The following is a 13,997-nucleotide window of genomic DNA, read 5'->3' as shown; positions in this document are numbered from 1 at the left end:
TTTGGTGCGATTCGGAAACATAATCGTCCTAATCATTAACTGTTTTAACAAGGAAATCTACCGATTCTTTGTCTTTACAGAGGGTCCCGAAGACGACCCTCTACTAGCAATCATTGACAGTCGCTGATACACCCATTTTGGTCAGCCCTGTCTATGATCGCCAGCCGGATCACACCCGGGACAATCCGTCGAGCAGCGATGTCATCCAGCTTCGGATTTGCCGGATCTGGTGCTTCTATATTTTATCGGATGGGGAATCATTAACAAGACCAGAGGTAGGGACATGGACCACTGTCGCGTCCATATCTTCCTCCTCCTCTGTCAGCGATAATCTTTCCCAAATTTCATCCGGGATGCTTTCCTCCTTGAGTGTCAAGGGGACACTTTCCTCAATAAGATTGGGGAGGAGTAGACTTTAACTGTTTAGGCTGTCATTAATATGGTCCAGTTCCGGAGTGTCATCCCCGCATAGTTTTGCAGTCCGCATATTTGCAGCAGAATAGCCTCCTTGCCACGGCAAGGGCATGAAAATTACACGTTGGGTCGCCCAGGTATCAACGAGGCTCCCTTCAAATACAGTTGGTACCCTAACTGCAAACCTTGGGAACACCGATGGGAATGTGGTCGTTTAACACCCCGGTGTTAGGGGATCTCAGAATTATTTTGATAGGAGATCGCTACCAAATATATGTCATGCATTCCAGAGATACAATGTGGGTTTTCAGTGCACTGTGATGGTTCGTGACAGTAAAAGTGGATAACCTTTGGTCGGCCACAACCACCCAGTTCAACACTCTAGAAAGTTGAATGGGAAGATTGTGGCGTCTAGCCCCCGCATCGTGCCAAAATCGTTATCCCCGGCGGGGAAGGTCTCACTTACATAATCCTCCGGTAACCGCAGGACCGTCGAGCCCGGCCTAAGTTGTGTCCGTAACTCTTAAGTCTCACTTACATAACCCTCCGGTGACAATAGGACCGCCGTTACAACCTTAAGTAGTGTCCGTAACTCTTAGGCCTCCCTTGTTTAACCCTCTGGACCGAGGTGGAAATCCTAAGTTGTGTCCGTAACTCTTAGGTCTCCCTTGTTTAACTCTCTGAACCGCCGTGACAAGTCTAAGTTGTGTCCGTAACTCTTAGGTCTACCTTATCTAACCCTCCGGCGACCATAGGACCGCCGTGTGTCCGTAACACTTACGTCTCACTTACTGACAATAGGACCGGCGTGACAAGCATAAGTAGTGTCCGTAAGTCTTAGGTCTCCCTTGTTCATCCTCTGGACCGTCGTGACAAGCCTAAGTTGTGTCCGTAACAATAAGGTCTTCCTTATTTAACTTTCCGGTGACCACAGGACCGACGTGGCAAGCCGAAGTTGTGTCCGTAACTCTTAGGTCTCCCTTATCTAACACTCCGGCAACCATAGGACCGCCGTGACAAGCCTAAGTTGTGTCCGTAACTCTAAGGTCTCACTTACATATCCTTATCTAACACTCCGGTGACCGACGTGGCAAGCCGAATTTGTGTCTGTAACTCTTAGGTCTCCCTTGTTTAACTCTCTGGACCGTCGTGACAAGCCTAAGTTGTGTCCGTAACTCTGAGGTCTACCTTATCTAATACTTCAGTGACCATAGGAAAGCAGTGACATGCCTAAGTTGTGTCCGTAACTCTTAGATCTCCTTTGTTTAACTCTCTGGACCGCCGTGACAAGCTTATCGCTGAAAGCTGTTACATACGCAGGTGACGTAAATACGCTGTCGAATGTTACCCCTAAAGTATTGAGGTAGTTAGTGGTCGGTATTCTGCAACCATCGACCATGACATTCAACTCAATACTCAAATCTCCAGTCTATGTGGTGAATAGAGTGGCAGTAGACTTACTGGCGGATATTTGCATATTCCCCGCGTGGAAAAAATCTAATTCAACGTGAAGAGTTTGATAGAATAAAAGGATTTTGATAAATCGACTGCCACTAACACTGCCCTGTTGCATGGCTTATTCTGGTTAAGTCATTGACTAAAATTTGTGGAGATGGCATCTAGCGCTGCTGTCATGCTGTACTGCTTACCGAACCCATTCTGATAATCGGCAAACAAAGAAAGGATGTCTCTACACACCATTTCGGAAAGAAGGGGTGCATCTTCCCTTTCTGAATTAAGGGTGTCGCTGCAGACACTTTCTGAAAGAAAGGATGCTTCTATAGAACCTTTTTGAAAAAAGGGTGCTCCTATAGACCCTTTCTGAAAGAAAGTGTCCCTCCATATACCTTTCTGAAAGAAAGGGTGCCTCTTTAAAAATTTTCTGCCTCTATAGACCCTTTCTGAAATAGTGCCTCTATTGACCGTTTCTGAAAAAATGCCTTTATTGACCCTTTCTCTATAGATACTTTTGGAAGGACAGGACACTTTTATAGAATCTTTCTGAAATAAAGGACGCCACCATAAACCCTTTCCGAAAGAAAGGGGGCTCCTATATAGACCTTTTCGAAAAGAAAGAGTGCTTCAATAGACCCTTTCGATAAAAGGGTGCTTCTATAGACCTTTTCGAAAAGAAAGGGTGCTTCTATAGACCTTTACGAAAAGAAAGGGTGCTTCTATAAACCTTTTCGAAAAGAAAGGGTGCTTCTAAAGACCTTTTCGAAAAGAAAGGGTGCTTCTATAGACCTTTTCGAAAAGAAAGGGTGCTTCTATAGACCTTTTCGAAAAGAAAGGGTGCTTCTATAGACCTTTTCGAAAAGAAAGGGTGCGTCTATAGACCTTTTCGAAAAGAAAGGGTGCTTCTATAGACCTTTTCGAAAAGAAAGGGTGCTTCTATAGACCTTTTCGAAAAGAAGGGGTGCTTCTATAGAACTTTTGGAAAAGAAAGGGTGCTTCTATAGGTCTTTTCGAAAGGAAAGGGTGCTTCTATAGGTCTTTTCGAAAGGAAAGGGTGCTTCTATAGACCTTTTCGAAAAGAAAGGGTGCTTCTATAGACCTTTTCGAAAAGAAAGGGTGCTTCTATAGACCTATTCGAAAAGAAAGGGTGCTTCAATAGACCTTTTCGAAAAGAAAGGGTGCTTCTATAGACCTTTTCGAAAAGAAAGGGTGCTTCTATAGACCTTTTCGAAAAGAAAGGGTGCTTCTATAGACCTTTTCGAAAAGAAAGGGTGCTTCTATAGACCTTCTCGAAAAGAAAGGGTGCTTCTATACGAGACCTAACCACTATTAATTCGTACACAGAGCATATTTCAACAATGTGTTATTAAAGTATGTATATTAGGGCGACCCATAAAAAACAAAATATATTTTTATTTTGGAGCTCCTACCTCCCCAAATTTGTTTCGATTTGAACCAAAACCCTTATATATGAAATTTTACGGGAATTGGTTAACGTTAACCCGTATCTACCGAGCGATCTTTGTTTCCATAGTAATTTGTATGGGGTCAAAGGTGCATTTTCACGAAAATTCTCTAAAGGCCGCAATTATTGTCCAATCGATGAAAAACTTTAGCAGTTCATTATTGGGGCTAAAAAATGATCTCTACAAAAATTTATGACGATCAGTTAACGATAACCCGTGCTCTCTGGCCGCTTTTTATTTTTCATAGAACTTTGTATGGGGACCAAAAACTAATTTTCCGAAAATCGGTCTACAGGCCACAATTATTTTCCAATCAGTGGAAAAAAGTTTACCAGTTCATTATTGTGGCTGAAAAATTAATCCTACAAAAATTTATGAAAATCTATTCTCTTTAGACATATATTTGACGTTAATTAAGTTTCATGTTAAATAGTGAAAAAATACGTGATGTACGAATTAATAGTGGTTAGGGCTCGTATACCTTTTCGAAAAGAAAGGGTGCTTCTATAGACCTTTTCGAAAAGAAAGGGTGCTTCTATAGACCTTTTCGAAAAGAAAGGGTGCTTCTACAGACCTTTTAGAAAAGAAAGGGTGCTTCTATAGACCTTTTCGAAAAGAAAGGGTGCTTCTATAGACCTTTTCGAAAAGAAAGGGTGCTTCTACAGACCTTTTAGAAAAGAAATGGTGCTTCTATAGACCTTTTCGAAAAGAAAGGGTGCTTCTATAGACCTTTTCGAAAAGAAAGTGTGCGTCTATAGACCTTTTCGAAAAGAAAGGGTGCTTCTATAGACCTTTTCGAAAAGAAAGGGTGCTTCTATAGACCTTTTCGAAAAGAAAGGGTGCTTCTATAGACCTTTTCGAAAAGAAAGGGTGCTTCTATAGACCTTTTCGAAAAGAAAGGGTGCTTCTATAGACCTTTTCGAAAAGAAAGGGTGCTTCTATAGACCTTTTCGAAAAGAAAGGGTGCTTCTATAGACCTTTTCGAAAAGAAAGGGTGCTTCTATAGACCTTTTCGAAAAGAAAGGGTGCTTCTATAGACCTTTTCGAAAAGAAAGGGTGCTACTATAGACCTTTTCGAAAAGAAAGGGTGCTTCTATTGACCTTTTCGAAAAGAAAGGGTGCTTCTACAGACCTTTTCGAAAAGAAAGGGTGCTTCTATAGACCTTTTCGAAAAGAAAGGGTGCTTCTACAGACCTTTTAGAAAAGAAAGGGTGCTTCTATAGACCTTTTCGAAAAGAAATGGTGCTTCTATAGACCTTTTCGAAAAGAAAGGGTGCTTCTACAGACCTTTTAGAAAAGAAATGGTGCTTCTATAGACCTTTTCGAAAAGAAAGGGTGCTTCTACAGACCTTTTCGAAAAGAAAGGGTGCTTCTATAGACCTTTTCGAAAAGAAAGGGTGCTTCTACAGACCTTTTAGAAAAGAAAGGGTGCTTCTATAGACCTTTTCGAAAAGAAAGGGTGCTTCTATAGACCTTTTCGAAAAGAAAGGGTGCTTCTACAGACCTTTTAGAAAAGAAATGGTGCTTCTATAGACCTTTTCGAAAAGAAAGGGTGCTCCTGCAGACTCTTTCGTTCAGAAATGGTCGATAAAAGGGGTACTCGTGTAGACCCTTTCGGAAAGAAGGGTGCCTTTATGGATCCTTTCTGAAAGACAGTATGGGTGCTTCTATAGAGCCTTTCACCATCTCATTTACACCGTCTAGAGTTGTGCATTGCTGCTGTTACAAACCACATAATAAAAGTGTCATACCTCTACTGAAATAAGATAAACATAACCTAAAAACTAAAAAAAGTTGTTTAGCTTCATTCGGTGTTTTGCATTGGTTACGCCTCCCTCTCTCGCTGCTACCATCCTGTATAGTTTCATTCTTTTTGCTACTGAAGCCATAATCATGTTTCGTTAGTTTCTGCCGTGTACGAGTACATTTGTGCGACTCTGTGTGTGTTTGTGTAAAATGTAAAAGTTTTGGCTGTCATACAGTTTTGTCATTTTACTTCTGGTCGGATTGTAGCAATGGTAACAAAACTATTGCAACGTATTATTCGCATTAGTGTTGTTAAGATATTTGCCTTGTTCTTCTTCATCTTCCTCTTCTTCTGCGCTTGTTGTATTGTATTGTTTCACGTATGAATGTGCATGAGCACGGTAAAGGCATGCAATTTGTTTTTTGCATAGAGAGAAGTTCTCCTAAAGTTGCTGGTTTTTGGTTGTTGTGGCGAAATCAAGGGGATTTTTGTTAGTTTTCTTTTTTTCCTACTTCACTTTCGTTTATTCTTTGTTTGTCAAAAGATTTACATGCGTTAATAAAGTCTACGATCAGATAGCATATCTTAAATGTTTTATGGAAACCGAAAAAAGAACGAACTTGCAAGTTATTTGTCTAAAGCTTACGTGCTACGACCTCAAGTATCAGGTAAAGTTTTTTGCAAGTGTTGAAACAAAAAAAAACGGAAAACAAAAATATTCAAATTGGTTATGAGTTTTGCACTTAAAAAGGTGTTATTCATACATATGTGTGTGTATATGTGTACGGCACATATGGAAGATACATTGGGGTATGTGGGCTTAGATGTTGTGGCTAAGAGGACGGTAACCCATGATTTTTTTGTAATTAACATTTCAGTACCATTGGATGCTGAGTTTAATTTGTAAATCGAAATCAGGTATTATCGAGGTAAATTCAAGGGTATTGATCTGCGTTGTCACGACAAGAAACGTGACTCATTAAAATTATTAATTTAGATAACACAAATCCGTTTCAGGAAATGTAGAGTTTGCGATTTAAGAGTATTAGCCTGTTTTTCAAAATCATATCAGACTTTATCCGACCGGGTAATTTTGTCCAAAACAAACTTCCCGCTTGAGCCTGGCTCTAATGACCCGGATTGGATTGTATGGGGTCTTGCTGAACGTATATCTCCCGCCGATAAATAACTATACTCCAGGGAAACGTTAATGCCCATCATGAATTATGGAATTCGGTCCTCGCAAAGACCATAAGGAATTTGAGAACGTCCCTACCAAATTAGCGGAGAGTGACACAGTTAGCGGAGAGTTGACATGGTATATCTGGTATAGCATCGTGACAGAAAGGACAAATGACGTCACCTGACAATCCGTCGTTTCTCTTCTGTAAGACATCTCCCCATAATTGCCACCGCCAGCAGACCGCCCGATTCCATTACCTATGAACGCCGCACTTTCATCAATCATGGGAAAGCTAATTGGCCTTAATATTCGGGTAGCAGAAAGGATGTTCCGTGACAGAATATCAGCTGCGGCCACTCGCTATATACTTGTTCGAATAAACAAAGTAAAACACAATTTCCCAGCAAAGTCGGCGGGACTAGGAAATAAGCGTGAGGAGTTTCGTTGACCAAACCCCATTGACCCTAGAGTCAGGTAGTTGACAGTGGAGGTTAACAGGTTGGTCGGAGAGCATAAGCGAAACAGGTGGCTTACTCATCTGAAGAGTTGCGGCATCGAGCTGGAATAAGTGAAAAAATTCACTTATTCCGACGGTTAAGTCACCCCCAAACCCTGGAAATAAGGAAGATAGGACCACAGTCTTGTTTGGCCGATCCGCATAGGTGCGGTGCAAGTTATTTTAACATACGTTTGTTGAGCACACCGATAATGTCAGGGTGAAGAGAAGAGTACTGCTTCACTTTAGAGTTCTTTTTGCCGGGGAGGGAACTATCACAATTTACAATGGATGATGTTGCGAATGTCATTAAGAACGTTAAATCATCTAAAGCGTTGGAACCTGATGGAATTTTCACGGTAATGCTAACACAGGTGAATGATCCTGGAGTTGAGAATCTTACCAAAGATCTAAACCTTTTCGCTATCCAAGCACATCTTTCTCGAAACCAGGAAAGTGGGCAGGGTAGTTCGTTACTGAAGCCAAGCAAGGATGCCAGCAAAGGTGAATTGTACAGATTTATTTCGTTTTCTATTGAGGCTTTACTCCACCCCAGCGACACAAAAAAATTATCCAGTCGATCATCACATCAGCATGACAGCAGGACAACCGCGCTGCACCCCATTTCCGCACATATTAGTAGAGGACTCAAGAAGAGCAAGCCGTGCGACAGGATAGTGTTGGTGGCACTCGACTTATCAAAAGCCTTTGGTAATGCCAAGCACTCCACGCTGTTTGAGGATATTGAGCAGACTATACATGTGAACGCCAGACGAAGTGCAATTCAGGAACAAGAAGTCCAAGCTCTGAAGTGTTTGGACGCCAGTATTAAGTGGAATTCATGAAAAAAAGTCCAAGCTCTGTAGACTGAAGCAGGGAGTTATCCAAGGTGCGGTGATATCTCCGGAACTGTTTAGCTTTTATCTCTTCTGTATTCCACCCCTCCAGGCGGCATTAAGATCCCAACGTATGTGGATGATTGTACGATCTTGAAGGCTGAACTCCTATTTGACTGATCTTGCCACATTTTTTGATGCTAGGAATATAAAAAAATTCGCCACTAAATCTATGGTCACTCTGTTCACCATATGGACTGCAGAGGGGAGCATTGGGCTCAATGTCTTGAATGACGGTAGCTGAATTCTGGCCACTAACTACTCCCAAATTTTAGGGGTCACATTCTCAAGCGACAAGCTGAGATGTAGGGAAAAGTCCTCAAATCCCTAGCCTATAGCACTTATGGTGCGAACAAGGAAAACTTATTAACCGGACACACTGTTCGTCACATTGACCGCAGAACTGAGCACTGAGTTGAAGGTCCTGGACCACTGTGAATAACAAAATATTATGTTAAACAGCCAACACAGTATGGGGGGTACTATCCATTCAGGCAGGTCAGGAGGGATCTTCATGATCTAGAAATAGAGGCCCAATGTTACAAGAAAAACCCCCTTGATCAGCAAGCATATCCACCATGTTTGGATATCATTCACATAGATGCAGTGCAGATGCCATAAACAACTATTGTGTGAATGCGGTCTTCGGGAAATATCCTCCATGACTATCGTCAGCTGCCACGAAAAAACAGAGTAGATTTGGCTCAAATGCGCTTGGGTGGTACAGCCGTCTACATTCCTATAGGACAAGGATTGTCCGTGCGGCAGAGGCCCACATGACACCCTGCACTTTTCATCTGCCTTGTCAATCCTTTTCAACTAACTCCAGTAGCTTTGTGGCTGCAGACCATCGAAATCGCAACATTCTCTGAACAAAGTTAAGGAGAAACAAGTAAGAACGGCGTTAAGTTCAGCCGGGCCAAACTTGTTATATCCTCCCTCACGAGCTGTATTGAAGTAAAATGGAACAATTAGTTTCCTTTCGTTTATGAAGAAGACTAAATACCAAATTTCAGCAATTTCAAAGTACCGAACTTCAGGAGGTACCGTTCTACGGGGGCTATATCAAAACTTCGATCTATACCGACAAATTTATGGCGAAAAGTTTTTAGACCCAAAGAAGACTAAATACCAAACTTCCGATATTTCGGTAAGATAATGTGGGTAAAACCTTTAACATACCGAAAATCAAGAGGTACGCTTCTATGGGAGATATAGAAATACGTGGACCAATACTGATAATTCTCTTTTGGAAGATTTTATAACTCCATGGAAGGAAGACTAAATAACAAATTATAACGAGTGGTTTTCTCTAGTGCTGAGGTAAGCTCAGTCGCTGCCAGGGTCGACCTAAGGACCCACAAACCTCAAGTAAAACACGAGTGTTTACGACTTTAATCTTTATTTTACACTCTTGGTGTTTATTAAACGAATAATAAATGTGAGGAAAATGGATGCGGTATGAGTAAATAGTTGGGTTCGTCTGTGTTGCGGTAGTTGTAGGTTCGGCAGTCGTCTGTTATGACTCGGCTCGGCAGTTGTAGGCTGCGGTGTTCGGGTTGCTGTCGGCTCGTTGGCAATCGTCGTGTGTGTGACTCGGCTTGGTAGTGTTCGGATTGTCGTCGGCTTGTTGGCAATCTTCGGGTATGTGGCTCGGCTCTGTGGCATTCGGGTTGCTGTCGGCTCGTTGGGTATGTGGCTCGGCTCAGCGGTATTCGGGTTGCTGTCGGCTCGTTGGCAATCCTTTGCGGGGAAAGAGATCGGTTAATGGGAGCTGGCTAAGAGCCTGGAGCTGGCTATGAGCTTGAGCTGACTGTGAGCTGGGAGCTTGCTAAGAGCTGAGAGCTTGCTATGAGCTGGGAGCTTGCTATGAGCTGGGAGCGTGCTAAGCGCTGAGATCTTGCCTGAGTTGGGAGCTTGCTAAGAGCTGTGAGCTTGCTAAGAGCTGGGAGCGTGCTAAGCGCTGAGAGCTTGCTTAGAGCTGGGAGCGTGCTAAGCGCTGAAAGCTTGCTATGAGCTGGGAGCTTGCTAAGAGCTGAGAGCTTGCAATGAACTGGATCGAATCGTGGCTAACTAGTATGGTAGACTGCGGACGAGCCACACGTCTATTCGTACTTTGTTCGGCTGGTGATCGACGACTTGGGTGAATAAAACCAGAATACATATTCGGGTGGCTGCACGAACTGAATGAGAATTATTATTGAATGGGATTGTTGTTGACTGCACTGAACCCAACATATGCTATATGATGGATGATAGGCCACTATTGAGTATGGGGTAAGTTTGATACTGACGGTATAATAGGAATATTAAGGTGGGATGGATATCAATGCGGGTCGAATGAGATGTAAGAATTGTATGAAACGGTCACGTTACAAAATTTCAGTCACTTCGGTGGGATATTGACGTCACAACCCTATGGGGGCTATATCGAAACGTGGACCTATACTGACGAATTTCAGTTGGAATGGTTTTTACCGTGGACCTAACCCAAAAATTTTAGGTGGAAAATTTTGTACCCCCTACGAAGACTAAATACCAAATTTCAGCCATTTCGTTAGAATTTTGAGGCCACAACCTTCAATATATTGGGATGTACCGTTCTATGGGGCTCTGTGAAGGCGTGGAACTACACCGACAAAATTCATATGGAAAGTTTTGTACCCCATATGAAGACTAAATACCAAATGTTAACCATTTTCGGTGGAATATTGATGCCACAAACTTATAAATACCGGAAATCCGGACGTACCGTTCTATGGGGGCTATACTAAGACGTGGACCTATACTGACAAATTTCATATGCAAAGTTTTGTACACCCATCGAAGACTAAGTACCAAATTTCAGCCATTTCGGTGCGATAATGAAGCTAAAATCTTTAAAATACCTTAAATCGGGTGGTACCGTTCTATGGGGGCTACATCAAAACGTGGACCGATATAGCCCATTTGCAAAACCAAACATCCTAGGAGTAATGGAAACTTATATACCAAATTACAAAGCTCTATCTTAAAAATTGCGAGCTGTATTTTGATTTCAACAGACGGATGGACGGACAGACATGGTTATACCGACTTAGAATTTTAACCTGATCAAGAATATTATAGGGTCTCCAACTACGCTCGGGATGGTGCAGCCCTCTAAATTCCTATAGGATAGGATAGGTTAGGTTAGGTTAGGGGATGTGCAGCCACTAATTGTGACTGCGTCACTCGGAGACCTTCCGGTCCATTGTGATCATCCAGTAGAAAAAAGCTGCAGGAAAAGAGGAGGTGGAAAAAGGGAGGATAGGGGAAAAAATAAAAAGAGAAAGTTGTTAGCGCAGTGAAAGAACGAATAGATTACAAGAATGTTTAAGAGTGGAGTAATAGTTTTAGAGTAGGAGAAAAATAGTTATTTTTAATGGTAGGCAGAATAGTTGAATTTATTTACGCGTTCAGGTTGCGCTGTCCCAGCCACTTCAGATTTTTGATGATGTTGTAGATCACAGCAGGTTCCACAGTTGAGTAGAAAGTTAGACACGGTGGAAAGTGAGCACCTACTAACCTATGCCGTCTACCAGCCATTGCTGGACAACGACACAGGATGTGCTTGATCGTCTCTAACTCCTCCTCGTCCTCACAGAGTCTGCAGTAGTCAGTAACATCCTCATCCCATTTGTTGGTATGGGCCCTGATGTAGCAGTGTCCAGTAATGACTCCCGTCGTTACTCTAACTTCAGCTTTACTCAGGTTCAGCAGAGAGTTCGTTCTTTTGACTGACAGAGACGGCCATATGGATCTTGCCACAATGCACCTAGGTTCATTATGCCACAATTCACTGTCTCTTTCGTCAGAGAACGTTTTAATATTTTGAAAGAAATGACAAATGGGTGGTTTGATAGAGTCAGCGATAGCTAGGTCCGTGGACTGCGATCCTCGCCTAGCTAATTCGTCTGCTCTTTCATTACCCAGATAGTCGCGGTGTCCTAGTACCCAGCATAGCCGGAAGCCGTTAGTTAGCGTTCCCAAGGCTGATCTACACTTAAGGACGACATCGGATTTGATGTTGCAGGATTTGATGGCTTTAAGAGCCGCTTGGCTATCCACAAAGATAGTCACCGGTTCAAAGATTTCTGCATCCAAACTTTTTATAAATTCCGCTGCCTTCCAAATCGCGAAGATTTCAGCCTGGAAGACACTACAGTTGCTGTCTAGCCTGTAGGTGTACTCAAGAGATAGCCTTTCACAGTAGACGCCAGCCTGGTACCTTCCTCCATCTTGGAACCATCTGTATAGAAAGCCAGACCGTCCAGAGGGGGGTTACTGCGGTTCCAGTCATCTCTACTAGGTATAACGACGTCTATATCGTCAAATCTCAGGACTGGTGATATATAGTCGCTCAGTTTTCCGCGTTGGTTCACATTTATGCCTGATTCATTCAGGATACAACCATGCCCATAGGTACAACCGCGCCAGAGATCCTGTTCATGCAGCCGTAGGGCACTGCGAGTTGCCTGACACTTAATGCTGAGACTCAGTGGTTTTAAGTTCAGCATTGCGTTCAGAGCAGCCTGTGGTGTGCTCCTTGTGGCTCCAGTTACGAGGATCGAGGCTGCTCTTTGTTTCTTGTCAAGCCTACCGGATGTCGATTTTTGGCGCAGTGAGTGCCACCAAACAAGAGAACCATAGGATAAAATGGGTCTAACCATGGTGTTATACAACCAGTGTATAATCGATGGGATTTTTATGGGATTTTTATGGAATTTTTACATGAATAAAGTGCAATCAATCCTTTCTTCGCCCTTTCCTCAGCATTCCTGTTCCATCGCAATTGACAGTCCAGGATAGTGCCGAGGTACTTTGCCTCGGGCGAGAGCTGAAGCTGCACTCTATCCAGTGTTGGTGGTACAAATACGCCGATCTTACGCTTTCTCGTGAACATTACCAGTTCTGTCTTGGTTGGGTTTACTCCAAGGCCATTGGCCTTAGCCCAGCGCGACAGCGTCGATAATGCTCCTTGCATAAGCTCCGAAATGGTTGACGGAAACTTACCGGAAATCAGTAGTACAACGTCGTCCGCATAGGCGACAACTTTTATACCTTGATTGTTCAGGTCCGTCAAAATATTGTTTATAACAAGTAGCCACAGTAGCGGTGAGAGCACCCCTCCTATAGGATAAGAATTGCAAAGCTTTTTTTCAGCATGCGACACATGTTCACACCACGCACTGCATCTTTTCAACTGCCCTGACAAGCCTGTTCAACTAACTCCAGTAGCAACCCATCGAAGCAGCCACATTCCTAGAATCTGATAAAGGGCAGAGGTCAGATCAAGCAGAACAAATAAAAAAACGTTAAGTGCGGCTGGGCCGAAATGTTTGTACATAAAATATTCTGAATTTAAATGGAATAATTATACCCTACACCACTATGTGGAAAGGCTATTATAAGTTTGTTTTGGTAAAAATTCATGTAACACCGCGAAATATTCGTCGGAGACCCCCAATGTGGTATACCAATCTTCATATCTCGACGACATTAAGCGATTCTGAGATGGAATCAAACTCCAGGCCGCAATTATGGACCGATCGTCACGAAATTTTGTAAGGAGGTCGGGTTCAGACCAGAATAGATTCCTACGAGGGCGGTTCGGAAACTTCTTAGCCTATCAATGAAAGAGAATAGTTAGTTTTTCAAAAATATTTTTATTTTTCAATATAATCTCCTGAAACTTCAATACACTTAGTCCAACGCTTTTCTAGCAATTCTATCCCTTGATTAAAATAGTTTTCCTGAATGTCTTCAAAATAGTGGTTTACAACTGTAATTGCATCTTCATTTGAGGTAAAACGCTTGCCAGCAACGAATTTTTTTAGATTTGGGAACAAGTAAAAGTCACTGGGAGCTAAATCAGGAGAATAAGGTGGGTGGTCAAGCAACTCGTACTTTAATTCGTTGATTTTAGCCATTGTTAAAACACTCTTGTGCGCTGGTGCGTTGTCTTGATGAAAAATTATTTTTTTTTTGTTGTAAGCCAGGACGTTTTTCTCGAATTTGTATATTTAATTGATTCAAAAGGTTGCAATAGTACTCTGAATTTATTGTTTTACCCTTTTGCAGATAGTCAATCAATAAAATACCTTTGAAGTCCCAAAAAAACCGTTGCCATAACCTTACCAGCCGATTGAATTGTTTTTGCCTTCTTTGGGGCACTTCCTCCAGCTTCAGTCCATTGTTTGGATTGTTCTTTTGTCTCTGGAGTATACTGGTGGATCCATGTCTCATAAACAATTATGAAACGACGCTTAAAATCCATTTTATTTTGCTTAAAACGATCCAAACAAGCTTGAGAAATGTT

The sequence above is a fragment of the Musca autumnalis genome, unplaced genomic scaffold (assembly GCF_047663935.1).
Source record: "Musca autumnalis isolate F117 unplaced genomic scaffold, ASM4766393v1 scaffold_1, whole genome shotgun sequence".
NCBI lineage: Eukaryota > Metazoa > Arthropoda > Insecta > Diptera > Muscidae > Musca > Musca autumnalis.
This window is presented reverse-complemented; position numbering follows the sequence as displayed.